This window comes from Triticum aestivum, chromosome 2B (genome assembly GCF_018294505.1).
Source record: "Triticum aestivum cultivar Chinese Spring chromosome 2B, IWGSC CS RefSeq v2.1, whole genome shotgun sequence".
Lineage (NCBI taxonomy): Eukaryota > Viridiplantae > Streptophyta > Magnoliopsida > Poales > Poaceae > Triticum > Triticum aestivum.
The window spans coordinates 516,223,441-516,238,885 of record NC_057798.1 but is presented as its reverse complement, the minus strand read 5'-3'; the positions used below and the strand labels follow the sequence as shown (position 1 = coordinate 516,238,885).

The 15,445-nt window shown below is 53.5% G+C and overlaps 1 pseudogene; it reads left to right on the top strand.

Moving 5' to 3' along the window:
* Positions 1-3,694: 3,694 nt before the first annotated feature.
* Positions 3,695-14,693, top strand: LOC123045760 (probable aldo-keto reductase 3; annotated as a pseudogene).
* Positions 14,694-15,445: the final 752 nt, after the last annotated feature.

Here is a 15,445-nt window from a genome sequence, read left to right as displayed (position 1 = left end):
AGTTGGGCTTTCTATGCCCTCCACATCCCGGCGCAGTTCCTGCGTCGAAATCATAAAGTAAGACACTTATCTTTGAAAGCACGGATTAGATATATAAACGTCCGCTTACCCAGCTCCGAGGGTTATTTATGGAGAATCCATTCAATGGACTCGTGCAGAGGAAGTCCTCCTTCTCCCCCTTGTACAAGCCGGACAAGATCTTCACCAGATCGGCGGCCGATCCGGCCCCGTGCGGCCATGACGGGTGGCGTCATTCTCCCCGTTGAAATCCCACATGGGGTGGCCCCTATATTGGAGCGGCTGCACCACTCGCATAATGCATGTGGCCATGACTCCAATCATGGTTAATCCGGAATGGGCTAGTAACCGTATCCGGCCCATCAGATAGTGGACGCTCCTATCATCTTCCCGTTGAGGGCTCCGCGGGCGCCAACTCAGGTGTTTCTTCAGAGGAGCGTTGCTAAACTCTGGGAGGCCGATCCGAATTGGATCCGGCAGCGGGGCGTCTTCCATATAGAACCACTCCGAAGGCCAGTCTTCGGACGCCTTCTTCGGGGTTCCGGATAGATATCCGGTCCCGGCGATGCGCCATATTTCGGCTCCGCCCACTTGATATATCGACCCCTCGTGAGAATGGGGTACGAGGCAAAACAACCTCTTCCACAGCGCAAAATGGGGCTCGATGCCCAAGAACAGCTCGCAAAGAGGTACAAAGCCCGCGATGTGCAAAATGGAGGCAGGCGTGAGGTGGTGAAGTTGGAGTCCATAGAACTCCAGGAGCCCCCGGAGAAACGGATGTATGGGAAATCGGAGTCCCCTTATTAAGTAGGGGACGAAGCATACCCGCTCTCCTTTGGAGGGATTGGGGACGCTCTCCTCCTGCTTCCCACCCTTGTAGGTGGCCAGTCCGGCTCGAACCGGAACCATAAAGGCTGGGGGAAGGTATCCCTCTGCTTGGAGCATCACTAACTCGCTATGCGGGACTGAGCATCTCCTCCAATCTCCTGGCTGAGGACTGGGAGCGCGAGAAGAGCAGCCGCGTCGACTATCCATGTTGGAATGGATTTTTTGTCAGATGCGCCTCGATGAGTACTTGCAGAAGGAGGATGGTGTGATTTGTATCTGGATCCTCGCCTCTCTTAGGCAGCTTATTCGCGTAGCTAGGGGGTAAAACGTAAGAATACCCTAGCTTTTCGCATTCGTACAACACGTGGAAGAAGGCCATTATTGGACGTGGAAGCCAAGGAGCGCAACATTTATGAAGCAACCGGACACTATCCGGCAAACACATGGAGCATGAAGGAGAACCCGCCTTGCAAACGCCGAAGACAACATACACGCCGGACTCGTCGTCATTGAAGCCTGGTTTGGGGGCTACTGAGGGAGTCTTGGACTAGGGGGTGTCCGAATAGCCGAACTATCATCATTGGCCGGACTCCAAGACTATGAAGATACAAGATTGAAGACTTCGTCCCGTGTCTGTAGATCTCCTACCATTATAACTGACTCTGTGTAACCCTAGCCCTCTCCGGTGTCTATATAAACTGGATGGCTTTAGTTTGTAGGACGAACAACAATCATACCATAGGCTAGCTTCTAGGGTTTAGCCTCCTTGATCTCGTGGTAGATCTACTCTTGTAACACACATCATCAATATTAATCAAGAAGGACGTAGGGTTTTACCGCCATCAAGAGGGCCCGAACCTGGGTAAAACATCGTGTCCCTTGTCCCCTGTTACCATCCACCTAGACGCACAGTTCGGGACCCCTACCCGAGATCCGCCGGTTTTGACACCGACTGAGGGCCTCGGCCGGTTCCAAGGCACGGGCGGTGGCGCCACCATCGGCAGGGAAGGAGGAGGAGGAGGCCCATGCAAGGGGGGGGGGTGGGGGGAGGCGGTGAGCCCAGAGCATGGAGCGACCCCGAGCTCTCGGAGATGCCCAGGCCAGAGACGACGGGGCGCTCCCCACTGGGCCTGAACGACGAGCTGACGGAGCCTGGGCTACCAGCCATGGCGGGCGGCGGCCAGAGCAGGAGGGTGGACGCCGCGGTCGGAGTGACCCGCGGCGGGGGAGCGGTGGACGCCGGCGCCGGAGTAGTGCGCGGAGGGGGAGGGGAGCGGGGGAGCGGGGGCAGAGAACTCTGGTGCCAAGGTATCACTAGATCGACAGCCATGACGGAGCGTTACGCGAGATAACTTGGCTCACACGCCCTAATAACTACTTCCTCCGTTTCATAATATAAGAGCGTTTTTAACACTAACTATATTATGGGATTGAGGGACGGATATTCGTTTCTAGCTTGGGCTCAGATGAACCTGAAATCAACATCGTCCAGTAGAATGGGGATTTGTGCCACCAGTGGTATTCTATCTCCGTATTTCTCACGTATAGCACAAAATGAAAACCATGTCTCAGGCGCATTAAATTTGACGGCAGCTCGTACAGCAGGCGGGGAACATGTAAGCTGACCAAGGCTTTCTTAAGAGTGTGCCGCACACGAATGCCTCCATGTATGGACAATCTCCTTGGATCTCCTCGCCACTCACTCGACACGCAGGAGCGGATAGCAGGCAGGCGTCGCCGTCGTATCGTATGTCCGAGCCAAATCTATCCACAAGCTAGCCAGCCAAGCCAGCAATCGTAGACAGGACACATGCATGGCTGTGACACACACGATTCGGATGCCAGACCCGTCCGATTCTCCGATGAGTTGCGTGCGTGAGCACACGAACCCCCGGCCAACGGCGACGCTGAAGCGACCGACGGGGCGTCGGCAGCCACTTCGCACTTTGGTGTCCATCATCGGATTTTTCGTGTGGCGGAGACGGGCGGTGACCCGTCGCCGATCGCTGTGGCATCTGCCTCCTAGACGCACAAGTTCCTTTCCCCGTGGCGTGCCCATCCGTTCCACCAGCCAGCCAGCCACCGTGGCGTCCCATTCGAACCTCCCCGCCACTCACTCACTGTCATGGAATACGAGGAATCTAGAAGAGGACCTTAGAAGAGTGAAAAAGATCAATGTCCATTTCAATTTAACGTACGCAGTGACGCTCTGCTCTAGTTTGGCAGCTCATTCAAACCAGGAGCCTGGTAAGTGGTGACCTACTCCATGACACCCTCCGCCGCACTATAAATTGCACCGCAAGCTCCAGACCTACTTAGGCTGGTCATAGTGGGGAGCATTGTTGAGGAAATCGTTAACTGGTAGCTGCTCGGTTGGCTGGTGAGTAGGGGATTAATCGGCTAATCGGCAAGTTAATCGACCATTTAATCAATTAATCGGATGATTAATCGGTTTATAGGATACTCGGTGACCCTACGAGTAGGGATTAATTGGCAAGTTAACTGGTTAATCGGATGAATTCTTGAACAGGGGTGGGGAGTAACTTAGACTAGTAACATGCATATGTTACTAATCTATGTTACCACCTCTATAGTGCATATTATCATATATTAGTACCATAGATGGTCTCATTTATTGCCATGCATGACACATAGTAGCATCACATTTATTATGTTACGGTATCTACCTATGTTACTATAACCATCTCTTTCTTCTTTAATTGCATGCCACATAAGCATGTTTGCGAGTCCCAAGCACATGATACTACTTATGTTACCCCCACTATGGCTAGCCTTACTCATCCACCAATCATCAGTTCATCACACACGCTGCGCAGGCACGAACGACATGGCTGCTGCTCCGGTGGTTGTGCCGCGCATGAAGCTCGGCTCGCAGGGGCTGGAGGTCTCGGCGCAGGGCCTCGGCTGCATGGGCATGTCCGCGGCCTATGGCGAGCGCAAGCCCGAGCAGGACATGATCGCGCTCCTCCGCCACGCCGTCGCCGCCGGTGTCACCTTCCTGGACACCTCCGACATCTACGGGCCCCACACCAACAAGCTCTTGCTCGGGAAGGTAGGTTACCATACTATAGCCACCCGACGTGTTCCTTGGCTCCCTGCTAGTAGTTGCCATATCATTTGCACGCGGATGTCTGACCGGAAAGAGTTCTCTGTGTGATAAAGCACGCGCTACAGGGAGGGGCGATGGAGAAGGTCCAGTTGGCCACGAAATTCGGCATCACGCCGGCCCGGGAGGTCCGCGGCGACCCGGCGTACGTGCGGGCGGCGTGCGATGGCAGCCTCGCTCGGCTCGGCATCGACTGCATCGACCTCTACTACTAGCACCGCATTGACAAGAATGTTCCGGTCGAGATCACGGTCAGTCCCTACTACGTAGTAACACTTGTTCAGCTTTGCTTCATTTATACAGATTTGTTGGAACCGCCGATCCCTCGCAGCTGATCTCCTCTTTCTCTCTGTTGCCATGGCTCTACCCAACAAGGAAGAAGGAGAAGGAGGAAGAAGAATAGGTACACGGCGAGGTGGTTTTTCCGGTGCACGAACACCTTTCCTTGAGCACGAACTCAACACTCACACCACGCCATTACAATCATCACCACTGAGGGAGTCCTAGACTAGGGGGTGTCCGGATTGCCGAACTATCATCATCGGCCGGACTCCAAGACTATGAAGATACAAGATTGAAGACTTCGTCCCGTGTCCGGATGGGACTTTCCTTGGCGTGGAAGGCAAGCTTGGCGATACGGATATGTAGATCTCCTACCATTGTAACCGACTCTGTGTAACCCTAGCCCTCTCCGGTGTCTATATAAACCGGATGGCTTTAGTCCGTAGGACGAACAACAATCATACCATAGGCTAGCTTCTAGGGTTTAGCCTCCTTGATCTCGTGGTAGATCTACTCTTGTAACACACATCATCAATATTAATCAAGCAGGACGTAGGGTTTTACCTCCATCAAGAGGGCCCGAACCTGGGTAAAACATCGTGTCCCTCGTCTCCTGTTACCATCCGCCTAGACGCACAGTTCGGGACCCCCTACCCGAGATCCGCCGGTTTTGACACCGACATTGGTGCTTTCATTGAGAGTTCCTCTGTGTCGTCACCGATAGGCTCGATGGCTTCTTCGATCATCAACAACGATGCAGTCCAGGGTGAGACCTTCCTCCCCGGACAGATCTTCGTATTCGGCGGCTTTGCACTGCGGGCCAATTCGCTTGGCCATCTGGAGCAGATCGAAAGCTACGCCCCTGGCCGTCAGGTCAGATTTGGAAGTTTGAACTTCACGGCTGACATCCGCGGGGACTTGATCTTCGATGGATTCGAGCCACAGCCGAGCGCGTCGCACTGTCACGACGGGCATGATTTAGCTCTGCAGCCGGACAGTACCCTGGAGGCCGCACTCGAGTCCGCTCCGATCTTGAATTCGGAGCCGGCTGCGTAGATCGAGGACGGATGGCTAGACACCGCCTCGGGGGCTGCAACCTCTACGGTGATAGAGCCGAACACTGACCTTGTCCCTCATGAAGCTCGTGACTCCGAGGTGCCGGACTCCTCGCCGGACTCCGAACCTCCCGCGCCCCCTCCAATCGAATCCGGTTGGGCGCCGATCATGGAGTTCACCGCTCGGACATCTTTCAACACTCACCTTTTGGCGACATCCTGAGTTCGCTAAAGGTATCTCTCATTATCAGGAGAGCCCTGGCCGGACTGCGGCCAGGATGGTTGGGATGCGGACGACGAAGAAATTCAAAACCCACCCGCCACCCACTTGGTAGCCACTGTCGACAATCTAACCGACATGCTTGACTACGACTCCGAAGACATCGACGGTATGGACGACGATGCCGGAGACGACCAAGAACCAGTGCCCACCGGGCACTGGAAAGCCACCTCATCATATGACATATACATGGTGGATATCTCAAAGGAGGGGAATGGCGAAGGGGCAGCGGAGGATGACCCCTCCAAGAAACAGCCCAAGCGCCAGCGTCAGCGGCGCTGCTCTAAATCCCGCCATAGCAAGAATGAAGATTCCGACACCGGAGATAATAATACCCCAGATAGTGCCGAAGACAACCCACTCCAGCAAGATTCAACACAGGAGGACGGGGACGCCAGCCCTCATGAGAGAGCGGCAGAAGAAGAGGTAGAGGACTACATGCCTCCCTCCGGAGACGAGGCAAGCCTCGACGACGACGAATTCATCATGCCTGAGGATCCTGTCAAACAAGAGCGTTTTAAACGCAGGCTTATGGCCACGGCAAACAGCCTCAAGAAAAAGCAGCAACAGCTTAGAGCTGATCAAGATCTGCTAGCCGACAGATGGACTAAAGTCCTCGCGGCCGAAGAGCATGAGCTCGAACGCCCCTCCAAAAGTTACCCTAAACGCAAGCTGCTCCCCCGATTAGAGGAGGAGGCGTATGAACCTGCATCACCAGCAGACAATACGGCTGACCGACCACCCCGTGGTCGCGACAGAGAGGCCCCTAGGCCCTTCACTAGAACCGTACCCCGGCATCACTCAAAGAGCACAAAGCCACAGGGGAACGCTCCGGACTTGCGAGATATATTGGAGGATAAGGCAAGACAATCAAGATCGATCTATGGATCACGTGGGCGCCCCATGATACGTGACGACAACCGTCATGCCGGACACAGTAAGTCCGGCCGGGCCAAACAAAATAGACAAAGCTCTTTCGAGCTCCGTCGCGATATCGCCCAGTACAGAGGCGCCGCACACCCACTATGCTTCACAGATGAAGTAATGGATCATCAAATCCCCGAAGGGTTTAAACCCGTGAATATTGAATCTTACAATGGCACAACAGACCCCGCGGTTTGGATCGAAGACTATCTCCTTCACATCCACATGGCCCGCGGTGACGATCTTCATGCCATCAAATATCTCCCCCTCAAGCTTAAAGGACCAGCCCGGCATTGGCTTAACAGCTTGCCAGCAGAGTCAATTGGGAGTTGGGAAGACCTGGAAGCCGCATTTCTCGATAACTTCCAAGGCACGTATGTGCGACCACCAGACGTTGATGACCTAAGCCACATAATTCAGCAGCCAGACGAATCGGCCAGACAATTCTGGACACGGTTCTTAACCAAGAAAAACCAAATCGTCGACTGTCCGGATGCAGAGGCCCTAGCGGCCTTCAAGCATAACATCCGCGACGAGTGGCTTGCCCGGCACCTAGGACAGGAAAAGCCGAAATCCATGGCAGCCCTCACATCACTCATGACCCGCTTCTGCGCGGGTGAGGACAGCTGGCTAGCACGCAGCAATAACCTCAGCAAAAATTCTGGCAGTCCGGATTTCAAGGACCGTAATGGCAGGTCGCGTCGCAACAAAAACAAACGCCGCATTAACGGCGACAATAGTGAGGATACGGCAGTCAATGCCGGATTCAGAGGCTCTAAACCCGGTCAGCGGAAAAAGCCATTCAAAAGAACTACTCCGGGTCCGTCCAATTTGGACCGAATACTCGACCGCTTGTGCCAGATACACGGCACCCCCGAAAAGCCAGCTAACCACACCAACAGGGACTGTTGGGTATTCAAGCAGGCAGGCAAGTTAATTGCCGAAAACAATGACAAGGGGCTGCATAGCGATGACGAGGAAGAGACCCGACCGCCGAACAATAGAGGACAGAAGGGTTTCCCCCCACAGGTGCGGACGGTGAACATGATATACGCAACGCACATACCCAAAAGGGAGCGGAAGCGTGCACTCAGGGATGTATACGCGATGGAGCCAGTTGCCCCGAAGTTCAATCCATGGTCCTCCTGCCCGATCACTTTTGACCGAAGGGACCACCCCACCAGCATCCGCCATGGCGGATTCGCCGCATTGGTTCTAGACCCAATCGTCGATGGATTTCACCTCGCCAGAGTCCTGATGGACGGCGGCAGCAGCCTGAACCTGCTTTATCAGGACACAGTGCGCAAAATGGGCATAGACCCCTCAAGGATTAAACCTACCAAGACGACCTTTAAAGGCGTCATACCAGGTGTAGAAGCCAATTGTATAGGCTCAGTTACACTGGAAGTGGTCTTCGGATCCCCGGATAACTTCCGGAGCGAGGAGTTAATCTTCAACATAGTTCCGTTCCACAACGGCTATCATGCCCTGCTCGGACGTACCGTGTTTGCAAAATTCAACGCGGTGCCGCACTACGCATACCTCAAGCTCAAGATGCCAGGCCCTCGAGGAGTCATCACGGTCAACGGAAACACTGAACGTTCTCTCCGCACGGAGGAACATACAGCGGCTCTCGCGGCAGAAGTACAATGCAGCCTCTTAAGGCAATTCTCGAGTTCGGCCGTTAAGCGGCCGGACACAGCTAAGCGCGCCCGGAGTAACCTACAACAAGACCACCTGGCACGTGCCGAGCACGCATAGCAGTGCGTCCCCAACCCCAGCCCCTGTAAAACGTCAAGACAGGTCCTTCGCGTACACCATTACGCTCTGAAGATACCATGGGCATGGGGAGTGGGGCACGACCATGATAGGCCCAGACTGCGGCTCAACCACACCAGGGGCTCTCAAGTGTGTCGTTCTTTTTTTTTTCTCTTTTTTCCTTTTTTATTTTTACCCACAGGACTCCGTTCGTCAGAGGCCCTGTTCGGCAGTAGACCTGCCGAACTCACGATGCAACAACCAGGGAAGAAGAAAGGCTACAACGAATATCCAGGTGGTCTCCATTACGAGCATTAAATCTGCTTTATGCACCATTCCGCAGCTTACCCCTGGAGGGGGACATGTTTAACAGTCCCATCCCTTGCTTATCGCACCATTTGTATCGTTCTGCACTTACAACAGTTTTTCTTGAATAAGTAATGCAGCACCTTTTTGCTTGCAATTGCATTTCTTTTCTTACATATGTTCATTTGTGACATTACGCATCCGTACGTTTTGGTACGGCTAAATACACCAGGGGCTTATGTTTCCCGCATCATGGTGTGATAAGTCCAACACTTTCACAAGTGCGGCACCCCGAACTTATAGCATTATATGCATCAGCTCCGAATCATGTCTTGGGTCAATAGTTGGGTTTGCCCGGCTCCCATGTTTTGGTACCTTATGTTCCGTTGTATCGGCTAAGGTAGCACTGGGAGAACCACTGCGATTGCGCCCCAGTTGAGCTGGGTTAACGCCTCAGTGGAGAAAGCTAAAACTGACCGTCATGATGAGGCGAGAGCTGGTCGCTGTTCGAGAGGTTTTTTGCGAGTCCCTAAAGACTTATGCCGCTTAGAGCGAGGAGCCGGTCTTTGTCCGGCCCAGGCATGGATAGCGCCCCAAATTCGGCCTTCCGAAGACTAGGGGCTTCGCCGAAATTTAAAATTATAGAATTCTATGGCTAAGTGAGAGTGTTCAAGCATTATAAGTCCGGTTGCCTTGTTCGTTGTGTTGAGCGCCTCCCTAGATGGACCCAAATATGGGAACAAGAGTGCTCAAATTTATCCCGAACACCCCAGTACTCGTGGCATGGGGGCTGAAGCCGACGACTTGCCATCTCTCAGATTTGATAAACAGCCGCACAGAAGGTAATATTTTAAATTAAAATGCGTTGCTTAGCGCAAATGAACTAAGTTTTTAGCGCACAAGATAACAAAATGTGAGTCTACTCAAATATTACATCTTTGGAGCACTCACCCGCAATAGTGCGGGCGCCCTTCAGCACACTCTTATAATACATCTCGGGCGTGCGATACTCCTTGCCCTCCGGTGGTGGGTCCGTCACGAGATTCTGGGCATCCATCTTGCCCCAGTGCACCTTTGCGCGGGCAAGGGCCCGACGGGCACCTTCAATACAAGCGGAGTGCTTGATGACTTCAACCCACGGGCACGCATCCACCAGCCGCCGCACCAAGCCGAAGTAGCTCCCAGGCATGGCCTCCTTAGGCCACAGCCGAACTATAAGGCCCTTCATGGCCTGTTCGGCTGCCTTGTGGAGCTCGACCAGCTGCTTTAGCTGGTCGCTAAGGGGCACCGGATGTCCGGCCTCAGCATACTGAGACCAGAAGACCTTCTCCGTCGAGCTCCCCTCCTCGGCCCGGTAGAACGCGGCAGCATCGGACACGCTGCAAGGAAGATCTGCAAACGCTCCTGGAGAGCTCCGAATTCGGGTAAGCAACAGGTAATTAACACTCACATGCTTACTTTGCATGAAAAATGCCTTACCCGCTGCTATTTTCTTCAATGCCTCGATTTCTCGGAGGGCCTTGTAGGCTTTGGCCTTAGCGGCTTTGGCACTCTCAAGAGCCGTTGCAAGTTCAGACTCTCGAGTCTTCGAGTCACGCTCCAGGCTCTCATGTTTTTTCACGAGATCCTGGAGCTCTTGCTGTACCTCCGCCACCCGCGCCTCCTGCTTCTCTCGCTCGGTGCGCTCCGCGGCCGCATTGCGTTCGGCCGCGGCCACTGCCTCCTTCAGGGTCGCCACCTCGTTAGTGTCCCCTGCAATATCCACGTTATCCTTGTCTTTCATTTTGCAACCAAAATCCTTTTCTGTAAGGTACAATTTTAATAAGGTGTCACTCACCTTCCTTGTCCTCAAGCTGCTTCTTGGCACGGCCGAGCTCGTTCTTGGACCGCTCGAGGCCTTCCTTCAAAGTATTGACCTCCGCAGTCAATGCGGCAGAGGTCAGCAGCACAGCCTGCAATCCCATATCGACATATTTTTTATAACTCCTGCGTATATCTTCTTAGATCCTCAGTCCGGCTTTTCTTTCCGAACACCGAACCAAGCATCAGGGGCTACTGTCTATGCGGTACTATTTTACATATATCAAAATTCTTACCTCAAAGCCTGTTAGAAGGCTGCTACAGGCTTCAGTCAGCCCGCTCTTGGCGAGCTGCACCTTCTGAATCACCGCACTCATAACAGTGCGGTGTTCCTCTTTGATGGAGGCGCCATTGAGCGCCTCCAGCAAGCTATCCGGCGCCTCCGGTTGGACGGAGGCTGCCGGTGTCACGGTCTTGCCCTTCTTACGAAGGGGCTGCCCGCCGGACTCCGGAGCCACTATGGGATCCGGAGCCGAGTCCGGTGCAAAGTCCGGGAGGTTGTCCTGCGACACCTCTGGGGCCTCCTCCTCCTGGCGGGTCCCTTACCAGGATCCCACCTCGGCGTCGTCCGTGTCACGGGGGGTGGAGGCGGTTAGAAGAGAATCCATATCCGACGCACCTAAGGACCCGCTCGATGAAGCGGGAAGATCATCCTTGGGCGGACTGCAGGGTTGTGTGCGGTATTAGAAAGACATTGTGTGGCAAAAAAGATAAACCATGAAGTTATTCGGGAGTCCGGATACTCACGATCTTGCCAGAGGCCTGGCCCTTGGAGGCCAGTCCTCGTCGTCATCACTGGCGTTGGCAGAACAGTCCAGGGGAAGAGTTTTTCCCTTCTTGGACCCTTCGGCCTCCCTCGCTGGGGAGGCCTTCCTTTTCTTCTCTCCCCCCGCTGGGGAAGAGGCTTTCTTCTTCTCCTCCTCACCTTGGTGAGAGGAGTCGGCCTCGGAGTCGTCATCCGATAGCACCTGAAAATGGGAACTCTTCCGAGTCCCCGTGGCCTTCTTCTTGGCCTTCTTCTCCGGCACCACGTGGGGTGCCGGAGCCGGCAGCCCCGTTAAACGGGTGTCCGCTGGGTCCTCTGGCAATGGGGCCGGACAGATAGCCTGTTCGGCCTTCTTCAGCCAGTCCTGTCAAAGGAAAGGGAGTTTAGATCCCGCATAGAGTCAAACTATGGAAAACAAGCATCCCTTAAAGGACAAAATCACTTACCTCATCAGCTGGACGCTCCAAGCTGAATCCGCGGTCTTTGGTAGCGGATGCGGGAGCCTCGGCGCCCTTGAACAGCACCTTCCAGACATCTTCGTACGTAGTGTCGAAGAGCCCATTCAAAGTCTGGTGCTGCGCCGGATCAAACTCCCACATGTTGAAGCCCCGTCGTTGGCACGGGAGAATTTGGCGGATGAGCATGACCTGGACTATGTTGACAAGCTTGAGCTTCTTGTCCACTAGCTTTTGGATGCAAGCTTGGAGTCCGGTCAGCTCCTCCGAATCACCCCATGTCCGTCCGCTCTCTTTCCAGGAGGTGAGCCGTGTGGGGATGCCGGATCTGAATTCGGGGGCCGCTGCCCATTCGGGGTCACGCGGCTCGGTGATGTAGAACCACCCCGATTGCCACCCCTTGATGGTTTCCACGAAAGTGACCTCGAGCCAGGTAACGTGGGACATCCTGCCCACCATGGCGCCTCCGCACTCCGCTTGACTGCCCTTCACAACCTTCGGCTTGACACTGAAGGTCTTGAGCCATAAGCCGAAGTGGGGCTGGATGCAGAGGAAGGCCTCGCACACGACGATAAACGCCGAGATGTTGAGGATGAAATTCGGGGCCAAATCATGGAAATCCAGGCCGTAGTAAAACATGAGCCCCGGATAAAGGGATGGAGTGGGAAGCCCAGTCCGCGGAGGAAATGGGGAAGGAATACTACCCTCTCATGGGGCTTGGGGGTGGGGACGAGCTCTCCCTCGATGGGGAGCCGGTGCGCGATGTCGCTGGACAAGTATCTGGCGCTGTGCAGCTTCTGGATCTGCCCCTCCATGACGGAGGAGGCCATCCACTTGCCTCCCGCTCCGGACATAGTTGGAGAAGGTTGAGGTGAGATGTGCGGGCTTGGGCGCTGGAGCTCGGGTTCGCAGAGATGGATAAGCCAAGGAGGAAGAAGGCGCATGTAATAGGGTTGGATCTTTATCCCCTTATATGGGCGGACAAAAACATGCGTCCCCACCGGCCTGATAAAACTCGCTTATCCCCCAAGCACCGCAATCAATGGCGCGGTTGGGTTACCCACGTCCGTATTGATGGGAATCCCGGAATAAGGCGAACACGATCTCTGCTTCACAAGACGTGCCAAGGAAACCGCTTCGCTAAACGCGCTGAGGTGGTACAATAAAAACAATTTAAGTAAAGGCTTGGTAGTGGTGTGACATCACACCATCAAATACGTCAGCAGATTGAACTTGTGTAAATATTATTCTCTCTACGGTAGTATGTGGAAATTATTTTTGCAGAGCCGGACACTATCCTGGTGTTCACAATCTTCTATAAATTATCCGGAGGAGGAACCCGCCTTGCAATGCCGAAGACAATATGCGTGCCGGACTCGTCGTCATTGAAGCCTGGTTCAGGGGCTACTGAGGGAATCCTGGACTAGGGGGTGTCCGGATTGCCGAACTATCATCATCGGCCGGACTCCAAGACTATGAAGATACAAGATTGAAGACTTCGTCCCGTGTCCGGATGGGACTTTCCTTGGCGTGGAAGGCAAGCTTGGCGATACGGATATGTAGATCTCCTACCATTGTAACCGACTCTGTGTAACCCTAGCCCTCTCCGGTGTCTATATAAACCGGATGGCTTTAGTCCGTAGGACGAACAACAATCATACCATAGGGTAGCTTCTAGGGTTTAGCCTCCTTGATCTCGTGGTAGATCTACTCTTGTAACACACATCATCAATATTAATCAAGCAGGACGTAGGGTTTTACCTCCATCAAGAGGGCCTGAACCTGGGTAAAACATCGTGTCCCTCGTCTCCTGTTACCATCCGCCTAGACGCACAGTTCGGGACCCCCTACCCGAGATCCGCCAGTTTTGACACCGACAACCACCGCGAGCTTTATACTCGAGCCAAGCTAGGCAACAACCCACTCGCTCCTACCCACTCGCGCGCTCCGACGAGCCCTCAACGATCACGCGCTCCGCTGCGCTCGGATCACGTACTGACCTAGTCTACACACACATGCACAGTGTCTACCCGCACGGCCACCCCGTGCACCACACGCACACACGCACCCGCGGTCCCCCCGACATGTCCGACCCGGCCAGCTCGCGTCCATACATGCGCTGGTCGTGTCCGGTGCGTCGCCGCGACTTATTCGCCCAACAAGATTGAGGGCTTGTAGGTATTGACCAGTCTACCTTCTTGACTTCCGTGTGCATGTAGATGGGTGAGATCAAGAAGATAGTCCAAGAAGGAAAGGTGAAATACGTCGGGTTGTCGGAGGCCTCGGCAGCGACAATAAGAAGGGCACATGCAGTTCATCCTATCACCGCTGTTCAGCTGGAGTGGTCTTTGTGGTCAAGAGATGTTGAAGAAGATATAATACCAACTTGCAGGTTTTTGCAACGACCACAAACCTGCCTTTTCTTTTCAAAATCAGCTTCATAGTACTTATGAAACGTCCTAAAAAAGAACTTACAAATTATTTACTGTTTCAGAGAACTTGGCATTGGAATGTGGCATACAGTCCACTAGGCAGAGGTTTTCTATCCACTGGACCTAAACTGTTGGACACATTACCAGAGGATGATTTCGGCAAGGTAAATGAACCACCCATGATACTTTTTCATGCGGTTAGCTAGCATTCTTTTCTCCTTTCTCCTTTTTCTAACAAATGCACCCCATTGCGTTTTAAGAATCTCCCAAGATTTCAACCCGAGAACATGGAGAAGGACGCGACGATATTTGAGTGCGTGAGCGAGATGGCTGCGAGGAAGGGTTGCACGTCGTCCCAGCTGGCCCTGGCTTGGGTTCATCACCAGGGAAGTGATGTGTGCCCCATACCCGGCACAACAAAAGTTGAGAATCTCAACCAGAATGTGAGAGCGCTTTCTGTGGAGCTCACGGCCGAGGAGATGGTCGAGCTCGAGTCCTACGCCGCCATGGATGCGGTCCAAGGTGATCGGTACCACAACACGTTCCTCAACACCTGGAAGGACTCCGAGACCCCTCCCCTGTCATCCTGGAAAGCCACTTAATTGGGTATCATCGGAATCAATCACTATGTTGATGCTTCGTATCACTAGTTTGAAATAGTTGCAAATCAAATAATTCAATGAGCACTCTGTGCATGGATGAAATCATGGAACCACCAAATGCTTGCGAATGTAGTACAATTCCTCCCCATGATTCCGTTCATGGTACTAAAAAATATCTTTGTATAATTGGACATGATGTATATCCCTTGGTGTCGGTGTCAAAACCGGTAGATCTCGGGTAGAGGGACCCAAGCTATATGTCTGAGGACCGATGGTAACTATGGACAAAGGACACTTTGTTTACCCAGGTTCAGGCCCTCTTAATGGAGGTAAAACCCTACTCCTGCTTGATTATATTCGAAGGGTATTGGGGTTACAAGAGTTGATCTACCACGAGATCGTGTTGGCTAACCCTAGATTGGCTAGCCTAGCAATGTTGTGATCCTGCCTCTGATCTAACCCTCAGGTTTATATAGACACCAGCGGGGCTTAGGGTTGTACAAAGTTGGTTTAACAGAAAGGAAATAACATATCCGTACACCTAAACTTGCCATCCACGCATACGGGAGTCCTACCGGACACGAGAGGCGATATTCTGTCTTGTATCTTAACGGCCCATCAGTCCGGCCCATATCCAATAGACCGGACGCCCGAGGACCCCTTAGTCCAGGACTCCCACAGTAGCCCCTGAACCAGTCTTCAATGACGACGTGTTCGACGTGCAGATTGTCTTCGGCATTGCGAGGCGGGTT